General features: G+C 47.8%; 1 long non-coding RNA gene across 1 annotated transcript; it reads right to left on the bottom strand.

Moving 5' to 3' along the window:
• Positions 1-535: 535 nt before the first annotated feature.
• LOC140425799 (uncharacterized) lies at positions 536-18,346 on the bottom strand. The gene is made up of 2 exons (XR_011948014.1): positions 18,029-18,346; positions 536-2,025 (listed from the first exon to the last, which is right to left on the bottom strand). It is a non-coding gene; the product is annotated as an uncharacterized lncRNA (long non-coding RNA).
• Positions 18,347-20,665: the final 2,319 nt, after the last annotated feature.

Here is a 20,665-nt window from a genome sequence, read left to right as displayed (position 1 = left end):
CTTCCTGAAGGCTGTCCAGAACTCGACAAGCCTGGGACAGGCCCAGAACTTATGGGTGTGGTTGGCCGGGCCTCCCTGGCACCGTTTACACTTGTCCTCCACCTCCGGAAAGAACCTGTTATTTCGGGTTCTGGTTAGGTATGCTCTGTGCACCACTTTGAACTGAGGCTTAACCTTGAGCAGGAGGAAGTGGAGTTGGCCCTGCTCAGTGCTTTGCTCCAGAGTCCCCACCCAACTCTGTCCCTAGTTCATCCTCTCATTACTGTGTTGCTTCATCTAGTGATGTCCTCGCCTTTTCTAACAGTCATCCTTCTCCATACCGTCCGCCTCCAGCACTTTGTCCAGCATTGTGCCACTCGTGGCCCTAGAGTACCTCTGTTGTCTCCTAGCGGAGAAAGTTTTTGATCTGTAAATGTCTGTTAGGTAGTCTTTCCGTCAGCTCATAAACCTTTGCTCTAGAGTCGCCAGGTATCTTTATGATACCGCCACAAGGTTCAAGTTCAAGTACTGATCAATAACTCGACACACCAATTAGTAAGATTCAAATCAAAACACATTTATTATACACAGTCAATCACTACTCATGCATAAAACTCAACTTACTAGACTACCTCTTAACACTAGAAGGCCTATACTTAGCTTTGGGACTGTCCCACCAGGTCAGAGGAACAAATGGCCTTTTGTTCGATTCTGAGTCTGCAGGATTCAGAAGCTGGTATGGACTAGTAGCTAGGAGCGCCTATCTTGTAGCGTGCATTGCCTGGAGACTTACTTGGTTGATGCGGCAGCTAGGCAGGTCACTGTCAAGGGTTGTTTTGTGCTGCTGAGTGACCCTGCCAAGAAGGACGAATTGAACTTGGGGGCTCTACTTTATAGTCCCCAGGGGCTTTGCGCTGTTCGGGGCTTATCTGGTTCCAAGTGATTGGACTATGTTCCGATCATTTGGATTGATTTCTCCAATACTGGAGCCGTTCCCTGATCGCTGGGTGGTCCCTGAGTGTCCGTTGGCTTTCCTTTGTCTTGGCTCCTGCTGGCGCCGAGGAGTCTGGCTTGGTCTTATTCACCTTAAATGTTTCAATTGTTCCCAGGGATCGCTCATTAATATGCAGATGGCTGTGAGTTACAGTGCTGTCTGGGTTTCTGCAAGTTTTAATACACAGGAACTTTGCACCTGCTAGTTTTTCCTGGCTTGACTGAATTTCCCTGCATTCTTTACGGGTCTCCATTTTAAGTCGGGACGTGGCCAACCCAAGTGGCTACACGCCCTCCTTGTGATCCCTAACGCGAAGCGTGATGGATCACATAACTGCGTTGTCTTCACGCCCTGACCCAGCGAGCACTCTTCCATGGCCTCTACACTGACCATAACTATGTATGAAAATTTTTAACTAACAATTCTAAGTGGCGCTATGTCACAACAGGGGCATACATTACAACATTTTTAAAAACGGTACCTCTAACTATCATCCATAAACTACACTCACTTAAACATCCAATCATACTAACTTCCTAACAATACAAAAATAATAGCAGCATTCACATTTTCCTCTGGCTTGGCGGTCAAGCTCAGAGTTGTACAATCTCAGTTGTCTTTATTCACAAAATGACACGAACGAATGTCCTTTATTGTAGATCAAGGGGTTCGGGGGCCTGGTGAAAACCGAAAATAGGGGATCTCATCCTGTCTACCGGGGTGCGAGAGCGGTAGGCTCTCCTTCGCCATTTTCTCATGCGGATAGTCTGCACGATGCTGCAGAATATCGTCAATACTAAAAGGGATTCAATTACGTATGAAAGGGAGTACCATGTTATAAAGCTATCACACCATGATGGTGCGTTGTTACTGGGCTCTGGGTGCTACGGGGAACTGAATCATTGACGGCCTTGGGGGGTTGGGGTCATGGGGTTCGCGTCCACGCGTAACCGCATATACATTATAACGAAAAACACGTATGCCGTCTTCATTGTTCTCTTCTTTTCCTTCTCTTCCTTTTTGTCTCCTCTTTTCCTGGAGCTTCTGGAATTCTGGAGATCAAGCATAGTTTCTGTTACCATCTTGTTTAATATCTTTGTACATTAGCATGTCTGTCTTTTAGTGCCAATTTCCCTTTATAATTTGTCACCATGTGTGACTCCCTCATTCTGCCGTACTGCGAGCCGTCTCGCAGCCTGTGTCATTTACCATCCTAGTGTTTGAGGATGTAAATAGCATAGGGAAGCAATCCTAAGGGTTCCTAAAACCAAACGAAAGAATTTTGAACATAATCGAGCCAAAATGGGGTGCGTATGGGCTGCGGCGGGTAAGATTTGGATGGAATCCCTGGGTAGGACGGTGATCAATGCCGTATGTGCTCTACCCGAGCGTAGCTGACCAGAGGGGGGTCCTCACGCAGGGCGGAGATCAATGCCGTATCTCCACTGCCTGAGCAACCGGTAAGGATGTGGTCGTCGTGGAGCTGTCTCTCGTGATTACCTTCGATTCAGGAGAGTAGTTATGATTGTTGTCTGCCGACAGACTAGTTCCTTTGAACTATTGTCTGGGACACACTTGTACCTTTACCAATTTTCTGTCTACAGACTAGTTCCTCTGAACTATTGTCTGGGACAAACTACACTTAACGATAACATCAACGAACAAACATTGAACAAACATGCTGCAGGTTCCATCAGAAAGGACACTGTTTCTCCCAAGCGGTTCTTTTTAAAACATCATCTGGACAGTTAACAGTAACTTTGAAATTTAAAAAAAATATTTATTAAAAAAAAATAAAAAAATTAAATTTTAATTTTAATTAATTGACGCAATGTGAGTTAGAGGGGTGCAGTGCTCTGATTTGAGATGTGGCAGGTCCGGGAGGCTTCCAGCGTCCCGGATGGCTTCATCTGCAGAAAGTGCACCCAACTGGAGCTCCTCACAGACCGCATGGTTCGGTTGGAGCAGCAATTGGATGCACTTAGGAGCATGCAGGTGGCGGAAAGCGTCATAGATCGCAGTTATGTAAATGTGGTCACACCCAAGGTGCAGGCAGAGAAATGGGTGACCACCAGAAAGGGCAGGCAGTCAGTGCAGGAATCCCCTGTGGTTGTCCCCCTCTCGAACAGGTATACCCCTTTGGATACTGTCGGGGGGGATAGCCTATCAGGGGAAAACAGCAGCAGCCAGAGCAGTGGCACCACGGCTGGCTCTGATGTTCAGAAGGGAGGGTCAAAGCGCAGAAGAGTAATAGTAATAGGGGACTCTATAGTCAGGGGCACAGATAGGCGCTTCTGTGGACATGAAAGAGACTCCAGGATGGTATGTTGCCTCCCTGGTGCCAGGGTCCAGGATGTCTCCGAACGGGTAGAGGGCATCCTGAAGGGGGATGGCAAACAGGCAGAGGTCGTTGTACATATTGGTACTAACGACATAGGCAGGAAGGGGCATGAGGTCCTGCAGCAGGAGTTCAGGGAGCTAGGCAGAAAGTTAAAAGACAGGACCTCGAGGGTTGTAATCTCGGGATTACTCCCTGTGCCACGTGCCAGTGAGGCTAGAAATAGGAAGATAGAGCAGCTAAACACGTGGCTAAACAGCTGGTGTAGGAGGGAGGGATTCCATTATCTGGACCACTGGGAGCTCTTCCGGGGCAGGTGTGACCTGTATAAGAAGGACGGGTTGCATCTAAACCGGAGAGGCATAAATATTCTGGCCGCGAGGTTTGCTAGTGTCACACGGGAGGGTTTAAACTAGTATGGCAGGGGGGTGGGCACGGGAGCAATAGGTCAGAAGGTGAGAGCATTGAGGGAGAACTAGGGAATAGGGACAGTGTGGCTCTGAGGCAGAGCAGACAGGGAGAAGTTGCTGAACACAGCGGGTCTGGTGGCCTGAAGTGCATATGTTTTAATGCAAGAAGTATTACGGGTAAGGCAGATGAACTTAGAGCTTGGATTAGTACTTGGAACTATGATGTTGTTGCCATTACAGAGACCTGGTTGAGGGAACGGCAGGATTGGCAGCTAAACGTTCCAGGATTTAGATGTTTCAGGCGGGATAGAGGGGGATGTAAAAGGGGAGGCGGAGTTGCGCTACTGGTTCGGGAGAATATCACAGCTGTACTACGGGAGGACACCTCAGAGGGCAGTGAGGCTATATGGGTAGAGATCAGGAATAAGAAGGGTGCAGTCACAATGTTGGGGGTTTACTACAGGCCTCCCAACAGCCAGCGGGAGATAGAGGAGCAGATAGGTAGACAGATTTTGGAAAAGAGTAAAAACAACAGGGTTGTGGTGATGGGAGACTTCAACTTCCCCAATATTGACTGGGACTCACTTAGTGCCAGGGGCTTAGACGGGGCGGAGTTTGTAAGGAGCATCCAGGAGGGCTTCTTAAAACAATATGTAGACAGTCCAACTAGGGAAGGGACGGTACTGGACCTGGTATTGGGGAATGAGCCTGGCCAGGTGGTAGATGTTTCAGTAGGGGAGCATTTCGGTAACAGTGACCACAATTCAGTAAGTTTTAACGTACTGGTGGACAAGGATAAGAGTGGTCCTAGGATGAATGTGCTAAATTGGGGGAAGGCTAATTATAACAATATTAGGCGGGAACTGAAGAACATAGAATGGGGGCGGATGTTTGAGGGCAAATCAACATCTGACATGTGGGAGGCTTTCAAGTGGCAGTTGAAAGGAATTCAGGACCGGCATGTTCCTGTGAGGAAGAAGGATAAATACGGCAATTTTCGGGAACCTTGGATGACGAGACATATTGTAGGCCTCGTCAAAAAGAAAAAGGAGGCATTTGTCAGGGCTAAAAGGCTGGGAACAGACGAAGCCTGCGTGGAATATAAGGAAAGTAGGAAGGAACTTAAGCAAGGAGTCAGGAGGGCTAGAAGGGGTCACGAAAAGTCATTGGCAAATAGGGTTAAGGAAAATCCCAAGGCTTTTTACACGTACATAAAAAGCAAGAGGGTAGCCAGGGAAAGGGTTGGCCCACTGAAGGATAGGCAAGGGAATCTATGTGTGGAGTCAGAGGAAATGGGCGAGGTACTAAATGAATACTTTGCATCAGTATTCACCAAAGAGAAGAAATTGGTAGATGTTGAGTCTGGAGAAGGGTGTGTAGATAGCCTGGGTCACATTGAGATCCAAAAAGACGAGGTGTTGGGTGTCTTAAAAAATATTATGGTAGATAAGTCCCCAGGGCCTGATGGGATCTACCCCAGACTACTGAAGGAGGCTGGAGAGGAAATTGCTGAGGCCTTGACAGAAATATTTGGATCGTCACTGTCTTCAGGTGATGTCCCGGAGGACTGGAGAATAGCCAATGTTGTTCCTCTGTTTAAGAAGGGTACCAAGGATAATCCAGGGAACTACAGGCCGGGGAGCCTTACTTCAGTGGTAGGGAAATTACTGGAGAGAATTCTTCGAGACAGGATCTACTCCCATTTGGAAGCAAATGGACGTATTAGTGAGAGGCAGCATGGTTTTGTGAAGGGGAGGTCGTGTCTCACTAACTTAATAGAGGTTTTCGAGGAGGTCACTAAGATGATTGATGCAGGTAGGGCAGTGGATGTTGTATATATGGACTTCAGTAAGGCCTTTGACAAGGTCCCTCATGGTAGACTAGTACAAAAGGTGAAGTCACACGGGATCAGGGGTGAGCTGGCAAGGTGGATACAGAACTGGCTAGGCCATAGAAGGCAGAGAGTAGCAATGGAAGGATGCTTTTCTAATTGGAGGGCTGTGACCAGTGGTGTTCCACAGGGATCAGTGCTGGGACCTTTGGTCTTTGTAGTATATATAAATGATTTGGAGGAAAATGTAACTGGTCTGATTAGTAAGTTTGCAGACGACACAAAGGTTGGTGGAATTGCGGATAGCGATGAGGACTGTCGGAGGATACAGCAGGATTTAGATTGTTTGGAGACTTGGGCGGAGAGATGGCAGATGGAGTTTAATCCGGACAAATGTGAGGTAATGCATTTTGGAAGGTCTAATGCAGGTAGGGAATATACAGTGAATGGTAGAACCCTCAAGAGTATTGAAAGTCAAAGAGATCTAGGAGTACAGGTCCACAGGTCATTGAAAGGGGCACCACAGGTGGAGAAGGTAGTCAAGAAGGCATACGGCATGCTTGCCTTCATTGGCCGGGGCATTGAGTATAAGAATTGGCAAGTCATGTTGCAGCTGTATAGAACCTTAGTTAGGCCACACTTGGAGTATAGTGTTCAATTCTGGTCGCCACACTACCAGAAGGATGTGGAGGCTTTAGAGAGGGTGCAGAAGAGATTTACCAGAATGTTGCCTGGTATGGAGGGCATTAGCTATGAGGTGCGGTTGAATAAACTCGGTTTGTTCTCACTGGAACGAAGGAGGTTGAGGGGAGACCTGATAGAGGTATACAAAATTATGAGGGGCATAGACAGAGTGGATAGTCAGAGGCTTTTCCCCAGGGTAGAGGGGTCAATTACTAGGGGGCATAGGTTTAAGGTGAGAGGGGCAAGGTTTAGAGTAGATGTACGAGGCAAGTTTTTTACGCAGAGGGTAGTGGGTGCCTGGAACCCGCGACCGGAGGAGGCGGTGGAAGCAGGGACGATAGTGACATTTAAGAGGCATCTTGACAAATACATGAATAGGATGGGAATAGAGGGATACGGACCCAGGAAGTGTAGGAGATTGTAGTTTAGTCGGGCAGCATGGTCGGCACGGGCTTGGAGGGCGGAAGGGCCTGTTCCTGTGCTGTACATTTCTTTGTTCTTTGTTCTTTGACACCTCAGTTATCAGTTGCGAACAGGATCGCAAAGGGGTTCTCGTTTTGGGAGTCCGACTCAATGTCATCTTCTTCTCCCGGATGCCATACCCTTGAATGGATGAGTGTTGCTAAAGCTGCATGGTGTGACTTGGGATCCATCTCGTCGTTTCGGATGAGCTTGTACGAATTGCCATGGTGCCAAATAGTTGTCTAATTCTGTGGGGACGGAGTCGGGGTCGTCATGGTAGGGCGGTGGTCTTTAGTGAGGTTTGTTAAGGAATGTGATCAAGAAGGGATCACTCGAATCGTGTTCAGATTTGCTGGGTGTGTGGGGCCTGTTGCATGGGGATAGTAGGGAGGCGTGCTGTGGCTATTGTCGGTGTCACAGTCGCTGTCTCTGCTGCTGCTGTCTGGGCGTTCCGGGGCGGAGTCTAGAGTTCGGGGGTAGAGTCGAGGTAGAGTCGTGGATGGGGTGGGCGTGTTGGGGGAGGGTAGGGATACGTTGGCTGTGGACGGGGGGGTGGTCTGCTGCGTCGAGCATGACGTGGTGTGCGTGGTTAGACTGCGAGCCATGTGCCTTGAGCTGGTTAATATGAAACTAGGCGGTCTTCCCTTTGGGGTACCTAATCTTCTAAACGGAGGGGCTTACTTTGTCCGCAACGGAGTACAGACCCGAATACTTGGGTGACAGGAACGTGCTGGGGTTGTAAATGGAGAGCATGACCTGCTGTCCTACTTCAAACTTAGTCGCATACACTGTCTTGTCGAAACAGGCCTTGCTCTGTTTCTTCCTGGAGCCTAATTTTACTGCGGCTGCTAACTGAGCCATTTTTACATTCTCAACTAGTTGTTTCACTGCGTTCTCGTGTGTGAGGGCCGTCACTTCGGGGCTGGTCAAGTCAAGTCCTAATAAAAATTCTGTGCCTTTCATGGGGCGTCCGGTCATGAGAGTGTGTGGGGTGTACCCTGTAGATGTCGAAACAGTGTTATGCAAAAACATTAGTGCAAAAGGGAGGACTGAATCCCAAGTGGTGCTGTTTTGTTGGACCATTTTCCTGAGGGTTGCCTTTAGGGTCCGATTGATTTGCTCCACGATACCACGTGACTGGGGGTGGTATGCGATGTGGAATTTTTGGGTAGTGCCAAATATCGTGAGGACGTTCTTCATGACACGTCCTGTAAAATGGGAACCTTGGTCGGATTCAATGCTGCGGGGGAGTCCCCATCTTGTAAAGATGTGGTGGGTTAAAATCTTAGTGGTAGTCTTTGCCGTGTTTGTTCTAGATGGGAATGCTTCTACCCATTTCGTAAACGTGTCTCACAACTAACACGTACTTGTGACCATTCCTGGAAGGGGACAATGGTCCTATAAAATCAATCTGGAGGTTAGTCCAGGGGCCATTAACGGGGTGAGTGTGGATGAGCTGAGCTGTTTTTGCGTATCTGTCCGGATTGTTTTGGGCACAGATAAGGCAATTTTACACATAGTGCGTGACGTCTTCTTTTAAATTCGGCCACCAACAGAGCTGCCTGAGGTGGGCTGTAGTGGGGTCAGTTCCCTGATGCCCATGACTATCATGGGACAAACAAATAAGCTGATTCCTGTCCTGTTCAGGAACCACATAAAGGGTGTCTTTTAGGACCACACCGTCATGTGTGGTCAGTGCATTTTTAAACCTATCGTATGGGGCTGGAAAGTTTCCTTTTAAAATCTCCCTGAAATTACTATCTTGCTTCTGAGCCTGCACTAAATCCTCGATATTAGTCTGTGAGACCTGAACTGCATTCACTGGGGCGCTTTTGGGGGGGTTCCAAAAATGTCCATGTCTGGAACCAGCTTTAGCCAGTGCGTCGGCTTTTACATTTCCAGGTGGGGAGGAACGGTGGTAACTTCGGACTTTAATAATGCCAAAAATCCTGTCCTGTGCTTTATCCAAAATGTGCCGGAGCAATGGGGCTGAAGGGAGGGGTATTCCGTCCGCGGAAACAAATCCTCTTGCTTTCCACAGGGGTAGGAATTCTGTGAGGCTGTTACAGACATAGAGGCTGTCCGAGTATATGTCTGCTGGGCTGGGGAAGGAATCTGGGCGATCTATGATGTACGCAATGGCTGCTAGTTCTGCCGCCTGCGCGCCTAAGTGTCCTGGCAGTTTTAAGGAGATTTCTTCAACATAGATGCCGCATTCTGTAATGCGCTTCCCATTTAATACAGTGGAAGAACCATCCACATAGATTCTCAAAGGTGCGCACGTGTCTGTGTGCTGGGGGCTCTGCGGTGAATTACCTATCTTTTTGGGGGGTGCTTTCGCGATAAAGGGGCCTGTGTTGTGGTTATCATAGATAGATTATCATAGAATTTACAGTGCAGAAGGAGGTCATTCGGCCCATCGAGTCTGCACCGGCTCTTGGAAAGAGCACCCTACCGAAGGTCAACACCTCCACCCCATCCCCATAACCCAGTAACCCCACCCAACACTAAGGGCAGTTTTGGACACTAAGGGGAATTTATCATGGCCAATCCACCTAACCGGCACATCTTTGGACTGTGGGAGGAAACCGGAGCACCCGGAGGAAACCCACGCACACACGGGGAGGATGTGCAGACTCCGCACAGACAGTGACCCAAGCCGGAATCGAACCTGGGACCCTGGAGCTGTGAAGCAATTGTGCTATCCACAATGCTACCGTGCTGCCCCAAAACATTTAATGAAGGAGCCTCCACTGCTTCACTGGGCAAGGAATTCCATAGATTGCGGTGTGGTGAGATGATTTCACATTCGTGGGGGGTGCCTGGGTACTGGAGCTGTCGGCTAGGAAAATGTGGGTCTTGGTCCTTTTAACAGTGATGTCCCGTCCCTGCAAAAGAAGGGTCCATCCGGCTGCTCTAATCTGGCATACTGTACCGTCCTCAAGTTGTCCGTCTAGTAAAAGTTGGGTGGGGGTGTGTTCTGTGAGGATTGTGATGGGGTTTAGTCCGGTGATATATGAGAAGTATTGAACTGGCCAGAAAACTGCGAGCAGGTGCCTTTCACAGGCCAAAAATCCCTGCTCCACAGGATTTAAAACTCTGGACGCGTAAGCCACAGGTCTTAACTGTTCGTGCCGTTCCTGGAGGAGCATGGCCGAAAGGGTCGCTCTGTGCTAGCTATCTCTATAGCAAAGGGGGAAAGCAGGTCTGGAACCTGTAGTGCGGGGGCTGCAATGAGTGCGCGCTTCAAAACATCTACAGCATCCGTGTGCTGCGGAAGCCATTCCCAAGGTGCTCCTTTCTTTAGGAGTTCCGAGAGGGGTGCTGCTTTGGTGGCGAAACTGTCAATATGGTTTCGGCAATAGCCAACCAGTCCTAAAAACGACCGGAGGGCGGAAACATTCTGGGGAAGGGAGAATTTGACAATCGAGTCCATTCTTTTATGCTCGATCTCGCGTTTACCGTGTGTGATAATCGTTCCCAAATATACCACTTTGTTTTCCAAAATTTGGGCTTTTTGGGGGTTTACTTTGCATCCAATTTGCTGTAGGAGTTCCAGGAGTTCGGACAGAAGCTCGATGTGCTCTGCCTTGGTGTCTGTCTGCAGTAATAGGGTAGTGGGTGCCTGGAACTCACTACCGGAGGAGGTGGTGGAAGCAGGGACGATAGTGACATTTGACAAATACATGAATAGGATGGGAATAGAGGGATACGGACCCAGGAAGTGTAGAAGATTGTAGTTTAGTCAGGTAGCATGTTCAGCACGGGCTTGGAGGGCCGAAGGGCCTGTTCCTGTGCTGTACATTTCTTTGTTCTTTGTCCACATACTGGACCAGACATTCGGGGCGAGAAAAGTTTGATAAACCATTTTCCAGCTGTCGGTGGAAAATGGAAGGGGAGTTGTGGAATCCTTGTGGAAGGCATGTCCACGTGTACTGCTGACCGTTAAACGTGAAGGCAAATTTGTATTGGCACGCTTTTGCCAATGGAATGGACCAGAATCCGTTACTGATGTCCAAAACCGTAAAATATTGTGAGTTGAGTCCCTGTTTGAGCATGGTCTTGGGACTTGTGGCTACCGTGGGTGCTGCTGCGGGGGTGACTTTGTTGAGTTCCCGGTAATCGATGGTCAGTTACCATGATCCATCGGGCTTTCTCACTGGCCAAATTGGGGCATTATTAGTAGAGGCTACCGATCTAAGTACGCCTTGTTCTAATAAGCTGTCAATAACCTTTGAGATTTCTCCCTCTGCCTCTTGGGGAAATCCGTATTGCTTCTGGGGTCTAGGGTCCGGTCCTATTATTTGAACCGAACCAGCCATTCTGCCGCAGTCATGTTTATGACTTACAAATGCGGTCTGTTCTTCTGAAGAACTGCCCTAACCTGTTTGTCTGCACTAATCGTGGTCGGGTCAAACCAAAAATCGCCGACTGCGCTAATCTTGTTTACATACTCACCTACTGTGAGCGTTGCAGGGGCTCTTGCTGACTTTGTCATTTTGCAGACATCGCTTATTGTCACAAGTAGGCTTCAAATGAAGTTACTGTGAAAAGCCCCTAGTCGCCACATTCCGGCGCCTGTTCGGGGAGGCTGTTACGGGAATCGAACCGTGCTGCTGGCCTGCCTTGGTCTGCTTTCAAAGCCACCGATTTAGCCCTGTGCTAAACAGCTAAACAGTTCATGAAATCAATGCCCAAAATATGTTCTGCTGTGTGGTCCAGATCGACCAAAACTATGAGGTGTCTTGTTGTAATATTGCCAATTTGAATGGGTACAGTAGCTGTGATGTGTCCCTGTTGTGAGTGGCCTGTGAAACCGCTGAGGGTGATTGTGGCTGTAGTGGGCCACGTGTCTTTTTGGAACATGGTGGAGGAATTAATTGTGGTGCGGGTGTCCCAGAGAAATTCGATGGGCTGTCCCCGTATTTTCGCTGCAACAACTGGTTGGCCGGACCTATCCCAAAGGGTGTCACAGACCCAGGTGGGGAAGCCCGAACACCATCAGTCAGTTCCGTTCATGTCTATCTGGTCTGAACACTATGTATGGGCTTTGTCCTGTTATTATTCAGAGCGCCTGCCTGCTGGGCTCTCTGTGGCTTTTGTGGGGCATTGCACTATCGTGCCAAGTGACCTAATTGTCCACAGTTGTAACACTCCTGTGGTTTCTGTGGGGGGCTGTTCCTGGCTTCGTTCACCCATGCGGTGTTATGGTGTGCTTTAACTGCTTGGATATCTGCCTCTGCCTGCTGTTCTTCGGGTTTTCTAATTGCGGGTTTGTTGTGGACAGATTGCTCCCAAGAGCGGGACAACCTTTTTAAAACCCATTTTTCGTTGTGCCCTTCTTCCAAGGGGTCATAATTGGTACAGGCTTTTTGTCCTGCCTCTGTGGCATGGGAGATAAGGGTGCGGCCATGTTGTCTGGGGACAAATGAGCACGGTCTAAGTTTCCAAAAATGGCTGTAAAATGGATCCACAGGCATCCAGCAAACGCTGTGGGGTGTTCTGTCTTCTTCTGCCTGCACTTATTCAAGCCTTCTACTGGGTCACCTCTGTTATAGCCGATCGCATCTAGGATCGCCGTGTGCATCTCTGCAAGGGTGCCTCCTCCTACATTCTGTGGGTCGGGAAGGGCTGCTACAACCGAAGGGTCTAAGCTTAAAACTGTGAGCTTCACTTGCTCACGCTCATTCAGGCCATACATGGTAGCCTGCTGCTTCACTCTAGCAAAGAAGTGGTGGGGGTCTGAGGTGGGGAGGAATGGTGTGATCTTTTCGCACGCGTCCCGTAATTGGGTCACGGTTAAGGGGGTGGTGTAAAGGAATTCTGTGTTTCCTTCCGATGTGACTGTGCGGTGGGTAGTTACTGGATTCATGGGTGCCTGATCTATCTGCTCTGTGGGGGGTTGGGATGCTTTTCTCCTTTGGGGCTTTCTTTGCGCACATGTTCCCTGAACATACCTATTTAATTCATTCTTTAATTCATTTAATTCTTGCCAATCAGGGCCGTCTTCCTCATCTAATTGGGATCCAAAGGTGCTCTGAAACCCATTTTGCACTGAAAGCAGAGACTGCAGTTCCGCAATCTGCTTCCTGCATTTTGAATGATCCACTGAGCTTTGTCTGTGCTTCGTGGTGGCAGCATGGAGTGCTCTTAATGCTGCTTTTAGATCGCTGCACTGCCTTTGCAATGCCTCTACCTGTTTCTCTGTCTCGTTGCACGTTGCGTGCCCTGATAGGCCTTCTCATATTGGGTTTGGAAGCTGCTCAGATGCGCTAGGCAAGACTGGTGTGCCCACTTGGCATCATCCACCTCTCCGTCCTTTGCTGCCAACTTCCTTCTTAATTCTATATTCTCTCTCTCGATCTCACTAACATTGACCTTGCTCATTCGATGTCTCTCTTCTATCTCTTTGCGGAGCGTCCGAACGACCTCCTCTGTGCCTCGCAATTGTGCCAGACAGGACACAATTGCCAACGGCTTGCGAGCTTTCCCTAAGCTTTTCTTATGGATCTCTGACAGGTTCTCCCAGCAAGTATGTCCTATACTCCCGGGTCCTGTTTCCTCATTATCACAGAATTCACTCCAATGGGGCCATCCTTTCCCTTTGAGATATTTTCTGATCTCTTCTTCCCAAACGGAACACTGTCCTACTCTGCTGCTGGTCACTGCGACCTCGAATTCCTGGGGGTTCATAAGGCGTTCCATTGCCTTCATTGCTATTTTTCCTTTCTGAATGCTCTCTTTTTAAATTTGGAACGAGGGGTACTAAGGCGGTGCTGTAAACACGGGTATGGCGTTCGCTATTTTCCGGAATACAAACTCCCGACAGTTTTTCGCAACAAAAATCTATCAGTTTTACTTTATAGCCTTGTTAGTTACGCATGTATTATCAGAACTGCTTGAACACTTGTGGTTTTTCTGTTCCAAATTGGATTCTCAATTAAAATGTTGGGTTCTCCCGGAGTGGTCAGGCCACTTCTAAGTCGGGTCCCGTCAGAATGTCGCCAGTAAATGTTGCTAACTTTGGTTGGCTCTTAATTTGTTGCTCGTTGTGTCTTTACTTAATTTGCTCTGTTTCTATAACCTTTGCTCTAGAGTCGCCAGGTATCTTTATGATACCGCCACGAGGTTCAAGTTCAAGTCCTGATCAATAACTCGACACACCAATTAGTAAGATTCAAATCAAAACACATTTGTTATACACAGTCAATCACTACTCAAACAAAAGAACAAAGAACAAAGAAATGTACAGCACAGGAACAGGCCCTTCGGCCCTCCAAGCCCGTGCCGACCATACTGCCTGACTAAACTACAATCTTCTACACTTCCTGGGTCCGTATCCTTCTATTCCCATCCTATTCATATATTTGTCAAGATGCCCCTTAAATGTCCCTATCGTCCCTGCTTCCACTACCTCCTCTGGTAGCGAGTTCCAGGTACCCACTACCCTCTGCGTAAAAAACTTGCCTCGTACATCTACTCTAAACCTTGCCCCTCTCACCTTAAACCTATGCCCCCTAGTAATTGACCCCTCTACCCTGGGGAAAAGCCTCTGACTATCCACTCTGTCTATGCCCCTCATAATTTTGTATACCTCTATCAGGTCGCCCCTCAACCTCCTTCGTTCCAGTGAGAACAAACTGAGTTTATTCAATCGCTCCTCATAGCTTATGCCCTCCATACCAGGCAACATTCTGGTAAATCTCTTCTGCACCCTCTCTAAAGCCTCCACATCCTTCTGGTAGTGTGGCGACCAGAATTGAACACTATACTCCAAGTGTGGCCTAACTAAGGTTCTATACAGCTGCAACATGACTTGCCAATTCTTATACTCAATGCCCCGGCCAATGAAGGCAAGCATGCCGTATGCCTTCTTGACTACCTTCTCCACCTGTGTTGCCCTTTCAATGACCTGTGGACCTGTACTCCTAGATCTCTTTGACTTTCAATACTCTTGAGGGTTCTACCATTCACTGTATATTCCCTACCTGCATTAGACCTTCCAAAATGCATTACCTCACATTTGTCCGGATTAAACTCCATCTGCCATCTCTCCGCCCAAGTCTCCAGACAATCTAAATCCTGCTGTATCCTCAGACAGTCCTCATCGCTATCCGCAATTCCACCAACCTTTGTGTCGTCTGCAAACTTACTAATCAGACCAGTTATATTTTCCTCCAAATCATTTATATATACTACAAAGAGCAAAGGTCCCAGCACTGATCCCTGTGGAACACCACTGGTCACAGCCCTCCAATTAGAAAAGCATCCCTCCATTGCTACCCTCTGCCTTCTATGGCCTAGCCAGTTCTGTATCCACCTTGCCAGTTCACCCCTGATCCCGTGTGACTTCACCTTTTGTACTAGTCTACCATGAGGAACCTTGTCAAAGGCCTTACTGAAGTCCATATAGACAACATCTACTGCCCTACCTGCATCAATCTTCTTAGTGACCTCCTCGAAAAACTCTATCAAGTTAGTGAGACACGACCTCCCCTTCACAAAACCGTGCTGCCTCTCACTAATACGTCCATTTGCTTCCAAATGGGAGTAGATCCTGTCTCTAAGAATTCTCTCCAGTAACTACAGGCTCACCGGCCTGTAGTTCCCGGGATTATCCTTGCTACCCTTCTTAAACAGAGGAACAACATTGGCTATTCTCCAGTCCTCCGGGACATCCCCTGAAGACAGCGAGGATCCAAAGATTTCTGTCAAGGCCTCAGCAATTTCCTCTCCAGCCTCCTTCAGTATTCTGGGGTAGATCCAATCAGGCCCTGGGGACTTATCTACCTTAATATTTTTTAAGACACCCAACACCTCGTCTTTTTGGATCACAATGTGACCCAGGCTATCTACACCCCCTTCTCCAGACTCAACATCTACCAATTCCTTCTCTTTGGTGAATACTGATGCAAAGTATTCATTTAGTACCTCGCCCATTTCCTCTGGATCCACACATAGATTCCCTTGCCTATCCTTCAGTGGGCCAACCCTTTCCCTGGCTACCCTCTTGCTTTTTATGTACGTGTAAAAAGCCTTGGGATTTTCCTTAACCCTATTTGCTAATGACTTTTCGTGACCCCTTCTAGCCCTCCTGACTCCTTGCTTAAGTTCCTTCCTACTTTCCTTATATGACACACAGGCTTCGTCTGTTCCCAGCCTTTTAGCCCTGACAAATGCCTCCTTTTTCTTTTTGACGAGGCCTACAATATCACTCGTCATCCAAGGTTCCCGAAAATTGCCGTATTTATCTTTCTTCCTCACAGGAACATGCCGGTCCTGTATTCCTTTCAACTGACACTTGAAAGCCTCCCACATGTCAGATGTTGATTTGCCCTCAAACATCCGCCCCCAATCTATGTTCTTCAGTTCCCGCCTAATATTGTTATAATTAGCCTTCTCCCAATTTAGCACATTCATCCTCGGACCACTCTTATCCTTGTCCACCAGTACTTTAAAACTTACTGAATTGTGGTCACTGTTACCGAAATGCTCCCCTACTGAAACATCTACCACCTGGCCGGGCTCATTCCCCAATACCAGGTCCAGTACCGCCCCTTCCCTAGTTGGACTATTTACATATTGTTTTAAGAAGCCCTCCTGGATGCTCCTTACAAACTCCGCCCCGTCTAAGCCCCTGGCACTAAGTGAGTCCCAGTCAATATTGGGGAAGTTGAAGTCTCCCATCACCACAACCCTGTTGTTTTTACTCTTTTCCAAAATCTGTCTACCTATCTGCTCCTCTATCTCCCGCTGGCTGTTGGGAGGCCTGTAGTATACCCCCAACATTGTGACTGCACCCTTCTTATTCCTGATCTCTACCCATATAGCCTCACTGCCCTCTGAGGTGTCCTCTCGCAGTATAGCTGTGATATTCTCCCGAACAAGTAGCGCAACTCCACCTCCCCTTTTACATCCCCCTCTATCCCGCCTGAAACATCTAAATCCTGGAACGTTTAGCTGCCAATCCTGCCCTTCCCTCAACCAGGTCTCTGTAATGGCAACAACATCATAGTTCCAAGTAGTAATCCAAGCTCTAAGTTCATCTGCCTTACCCGTAATGCTCCTTGCATTAAAACATATGCACTTCAGGCCACCAGACCCGCTGTGTTCAGCAACTTCTCCCCGTCTGCTCTGCCTCAGAGCCACACTGTCCCTATTCCCTAGTTCTCCCTCAATGCTCTCACCTTCTGACCTATTGCTCCCGTGCCCACCCCCCTGCCATACTCATGCATAAAACTCTACTTACTACACTATCTCTAACACTAGAAGGCCTATATTTAGCTTTGGGACTGGCCCACCAGGTCAGGGGAAAAAATGGACTTTCGTTCGATTCTGAGTCTGCAGGATTCAAAAGCTGGTATGGACTGGTAGCTAGGAGCGCCTATCTCGTAGCATGCGTTGACTGGAGACTTACTTGGTTGATGCGGCAGCTAGGCAGGCCAAGGGTTGTTTCGCGCTGCTGAGTAACCCTGCCAAGGAGGACGAATTTGGGGGCTCTACTTTATAGTCCCCAGGGGCTTTGCGCCGTTCGGAGCGGACCCCTTATCTGGTTCCAAGTGATTGGACTACGTTCCGATCACTTAGATCAATTTCTCCAATACTGGAGCCGTTCCCTGATCGCTGGGTGGTCCCTGAGTGTCCGTTGGCTTTCCTTTGTCTTGGCTCCTGCTGGCGCCGAGGAGTCTGGCTTGGTCTTATTCACCTTAAATGTTTCAATTGTTCCCAGGGATCGCTCATTAATATGCAGATGGCTGTGAGTTACAGTGCTGTCTGGGTTTCTGCAAGTTTTAATGCACAGGAACTTTGCACCTGCTAGTTTTTCCTGGCTTGACTGAATTTCCCTGCATTCTTTGCGGATCTCCATTTTAAGTCGGGAAGTGGCCAACCCAGGTGGCTACAGCTGCCATCGGCGTGGCCATGGATGGTCCCCTGGTGGGTGTTGCTTGGGGGGGGGGGGGGGGTCACCCACCCATTCGACCATTTTGTCTGCGTTCACCCAGGGGCCGGGGTGGGTGGCTAGCAAGATGGCCACCGTAATGGCGTTTGGTGCCTGGGCACCGCCCCTGTCCTGTCGGGGGTTCCCAGGCTTCTCGGCCTGTCTCCGCCCCCCCTTCCCCTCTCTCCCCCCCCCCCCCCCCCCCCCATCTCCCCGCAGGAAGCACGGCCGGTGTCCGATCCAGGAGCCCGCAGTCCCCCCACACTACCTCCTACCTCCTCTCACAGCTGCCTCAGCCAGCACTCCAGGTTCACGATTTTTGATAGCACATTAGAAACACGGCATCCGAGGCGCTGAATTACAGATGCCTAATGAATAATGAGATGCATACTGTACTTCCGGGCCGCACGGCGGGCGCCGTGATTTTGTCGTTTTCGGGGGTCCGGAGAATGTTGTTTCGGCGAGAAACCGGCGTCGGGTTTGAGTTCACGTCGGAGCCGATTCTCTGGCCATCGCGTTTCGCAATTTTGGCGTTTTCACATGGAGAATCCAGCCCCTTGTCTCTGTCTACAGCCCTTAATGACTTTCCTGTAGATCGATTCAGTCAGAGTCTCTGTGGCATCAAGATTGGAATGTTCACCTCTTTTAGCAGCTTTCTGGAGGAAAGGGGAGAGAACAGCAATCCTTCCTCAGGACTGCTGGTTCAAACTGAAAGCAAAACTAGCCTTGTGACTCTGACAAACATCTCAGTGGGATCAGATCCAATCATCACCTTTTATTGGGCAGAGCACCGCCTTAGGCTTTCATTGGCCATCAGCCAAACCAGGTCATCACTGATCTCTCCTACTGCAAACTACTGCTTGAATTAAAGGTACAGGCCACTTTGTCTGAAAGTCATTGGTCAATTAAATACATGACATAATGGATCAAAAATGTAACAGCAGAAAGAAAATAAAATGGAAATAAGGGAACAAAAAGGAAGGATCTTTACAATATGTCCTCTTTTATAATTAGTTACTAGAGTCAAAGAGGTTTACAGCATGAAAATAGGCCCTTCAGCCCAACTTGTCCGTACCACCCAGCTTTTGACCACTAAGCTAGTCCCAATTGTCCGGATTTGGCCCATATCCCTCTATACCCTGCTTTCCGACATGTGTCTAAATGCTTTTTAAAAGACAAAATTGTACCCGCCTTTGCTACTGCCTCTGGCAGCTCGTCCAGACACTCGCCACCCTCTGTGTGAAAATATTGCCCCTCTGGATCTTTCCCTTCTCACCTTAAACCTATGCCCTCTAGTTTTTGACTCCCCTATCTTTGGGAAAAGATGTTGACTATCTACCTTATCTATGCCCCTCGTTATTTTATAGACCTCTACGATAACCCCTAAGCCTTCTAGGCTCCGGGGAAAAACAGCCTCTCCTTATAACTCAAACCATCAAGTCCAGGTAGTATCCTAGTAAATCATTTCTAGTTTAATAATATCCTTTCTATATTAGGGTGACCAGAACAGTACACAGTATTCCAAGTGTCGCCTTACTAATGTCTTGTACAGCTTCAGCAAGACGTCCCAACTCCTGTATTCCATGTTCTGACCATTCGCGTTTGCCTCCGCAGAAATGCCTGCCTATTCCCTTTACTATTGAGACCCCTATCTCTATAGCTCTGCCCCTCTTTTTCCTGCCCTCCTGTGTAGCAGAGCCAGCCATGGTGCCATGAACCTGGCTGCTGCCACCTTTCCCTGGTGAGCCATCTCCCCAAACGGTATCCAAAACGGTTAATATAAACTATTAATTTTAATTAATGCCTTTAGATCTGCTGTGCTGACACTTATTAATTCACTTGCAGTTATACTTCCTGATTTGCAATTTTATTAATTTAGCTGAGTTGTGAGTTTAGTCCGGTACTTTATAGTTTTTCCATGCTAAAGTTTAAACCACTGCCCTCGTTTAGAGAAATCTTTTACATCCATTTGAGAGGGCAGTGGAAGCCATTGTTTATTGTTTCGTCTGAAAACCTTTACCCCTCGTACTGCATCGGAATGTCGGGCTTGATTTTTGTGCTCAAGTCTTGCCAGGTTGTTTGGCCATGTCGGTCACAACCTGCTCTTGTGTCCATCCCTCTGCAACAAGGACACCTGCAAATGCGATATGAAGATGTGAACATTTACACTGACAGCTGGGAGCCAGGCACCAACAACTGTGACCTTTAGAGTTTGACTGTTTGCAGTGTACTGATTTATTCAAATGAAATCCATTGCTCTTTTAAGTTGTGAAATATGTTGTTGCACCCATTTCAAACTTGACGCAAATTTGTGACGATGAGAAAAACATCTGAATCTGGATTTTAAATCTAATTCAACTGAATAAATATTATATAGAACAACTGGCTGGCATCCAAGGAGTTTATTTAACAGTTTATGAGGCTATTTTAATCTGTTTACCTGTAGTTTTGTTTTATTCTGGTTACTGGCTTGATACTTTTGAAAGGAACACATTGTAACACAGTCAGGACTCGGGATGTTGGCGCCATGGATGCTTTCTAGCAGGGTACATTGAGAGCTGTCAGAAACAGCTGTCAGTACTTTTTAAATGATTAGATTTCTAGTTATTGTTTCACCAAAGATTTGTACAACTTTTTTGTAGCTTTTTCCAGAGTGAGAAATGTTGATATTGTTCATGTGTAAAAAACTGTCTTGGGAATGGAAATGCAATTTTGCTAAGAATCTGGCTTTTTGACTTTTTTATGGTCATAGAAAATAAAAATCTAATTGGAAACTGTTTTCTCCTGAGATGAAAAGGCAGTTTTCATCTAATGGACTGAATGTTATTTACAATTTCAGCATCTATTGTCAAAGGAAATCACTTCCTAACTACCAATCAACCATGTTCCAAGACATGGTTGTTTAGGATTGGAGTTCATGTGGTGGAATGCCATTGAAGTTAGATAGTGTAGAAACTCTGGAGAGTAAGACTTATCATCTTCATCCATAGAATCAAGATTGATAGAACAGCTTATCTAAAATGTTTTC

The sequence above is a fragment of the Scyliorhinus torazame genome, chromosome 6 (assembly GCF_047496885.1).
Source record: "Scyliorhinus torazame isolate Kashiwa2021f chromosome 6, sScyTor2.1, whole genome shotgun sequence".
Classification (NCBI taxonomy): domain Eukaryota; kingdom Metazoa; phylum Chordata; class Chondrichthyes; order Carcharhiniformes; family Scyliorhinidae; genus Scyliorhinus; species Scyliorhinus torazame.
Note: the sequence above shows the minus strand (reverse complement) of the source record. Positions and strands in the feature narration are given on the sequence as shown.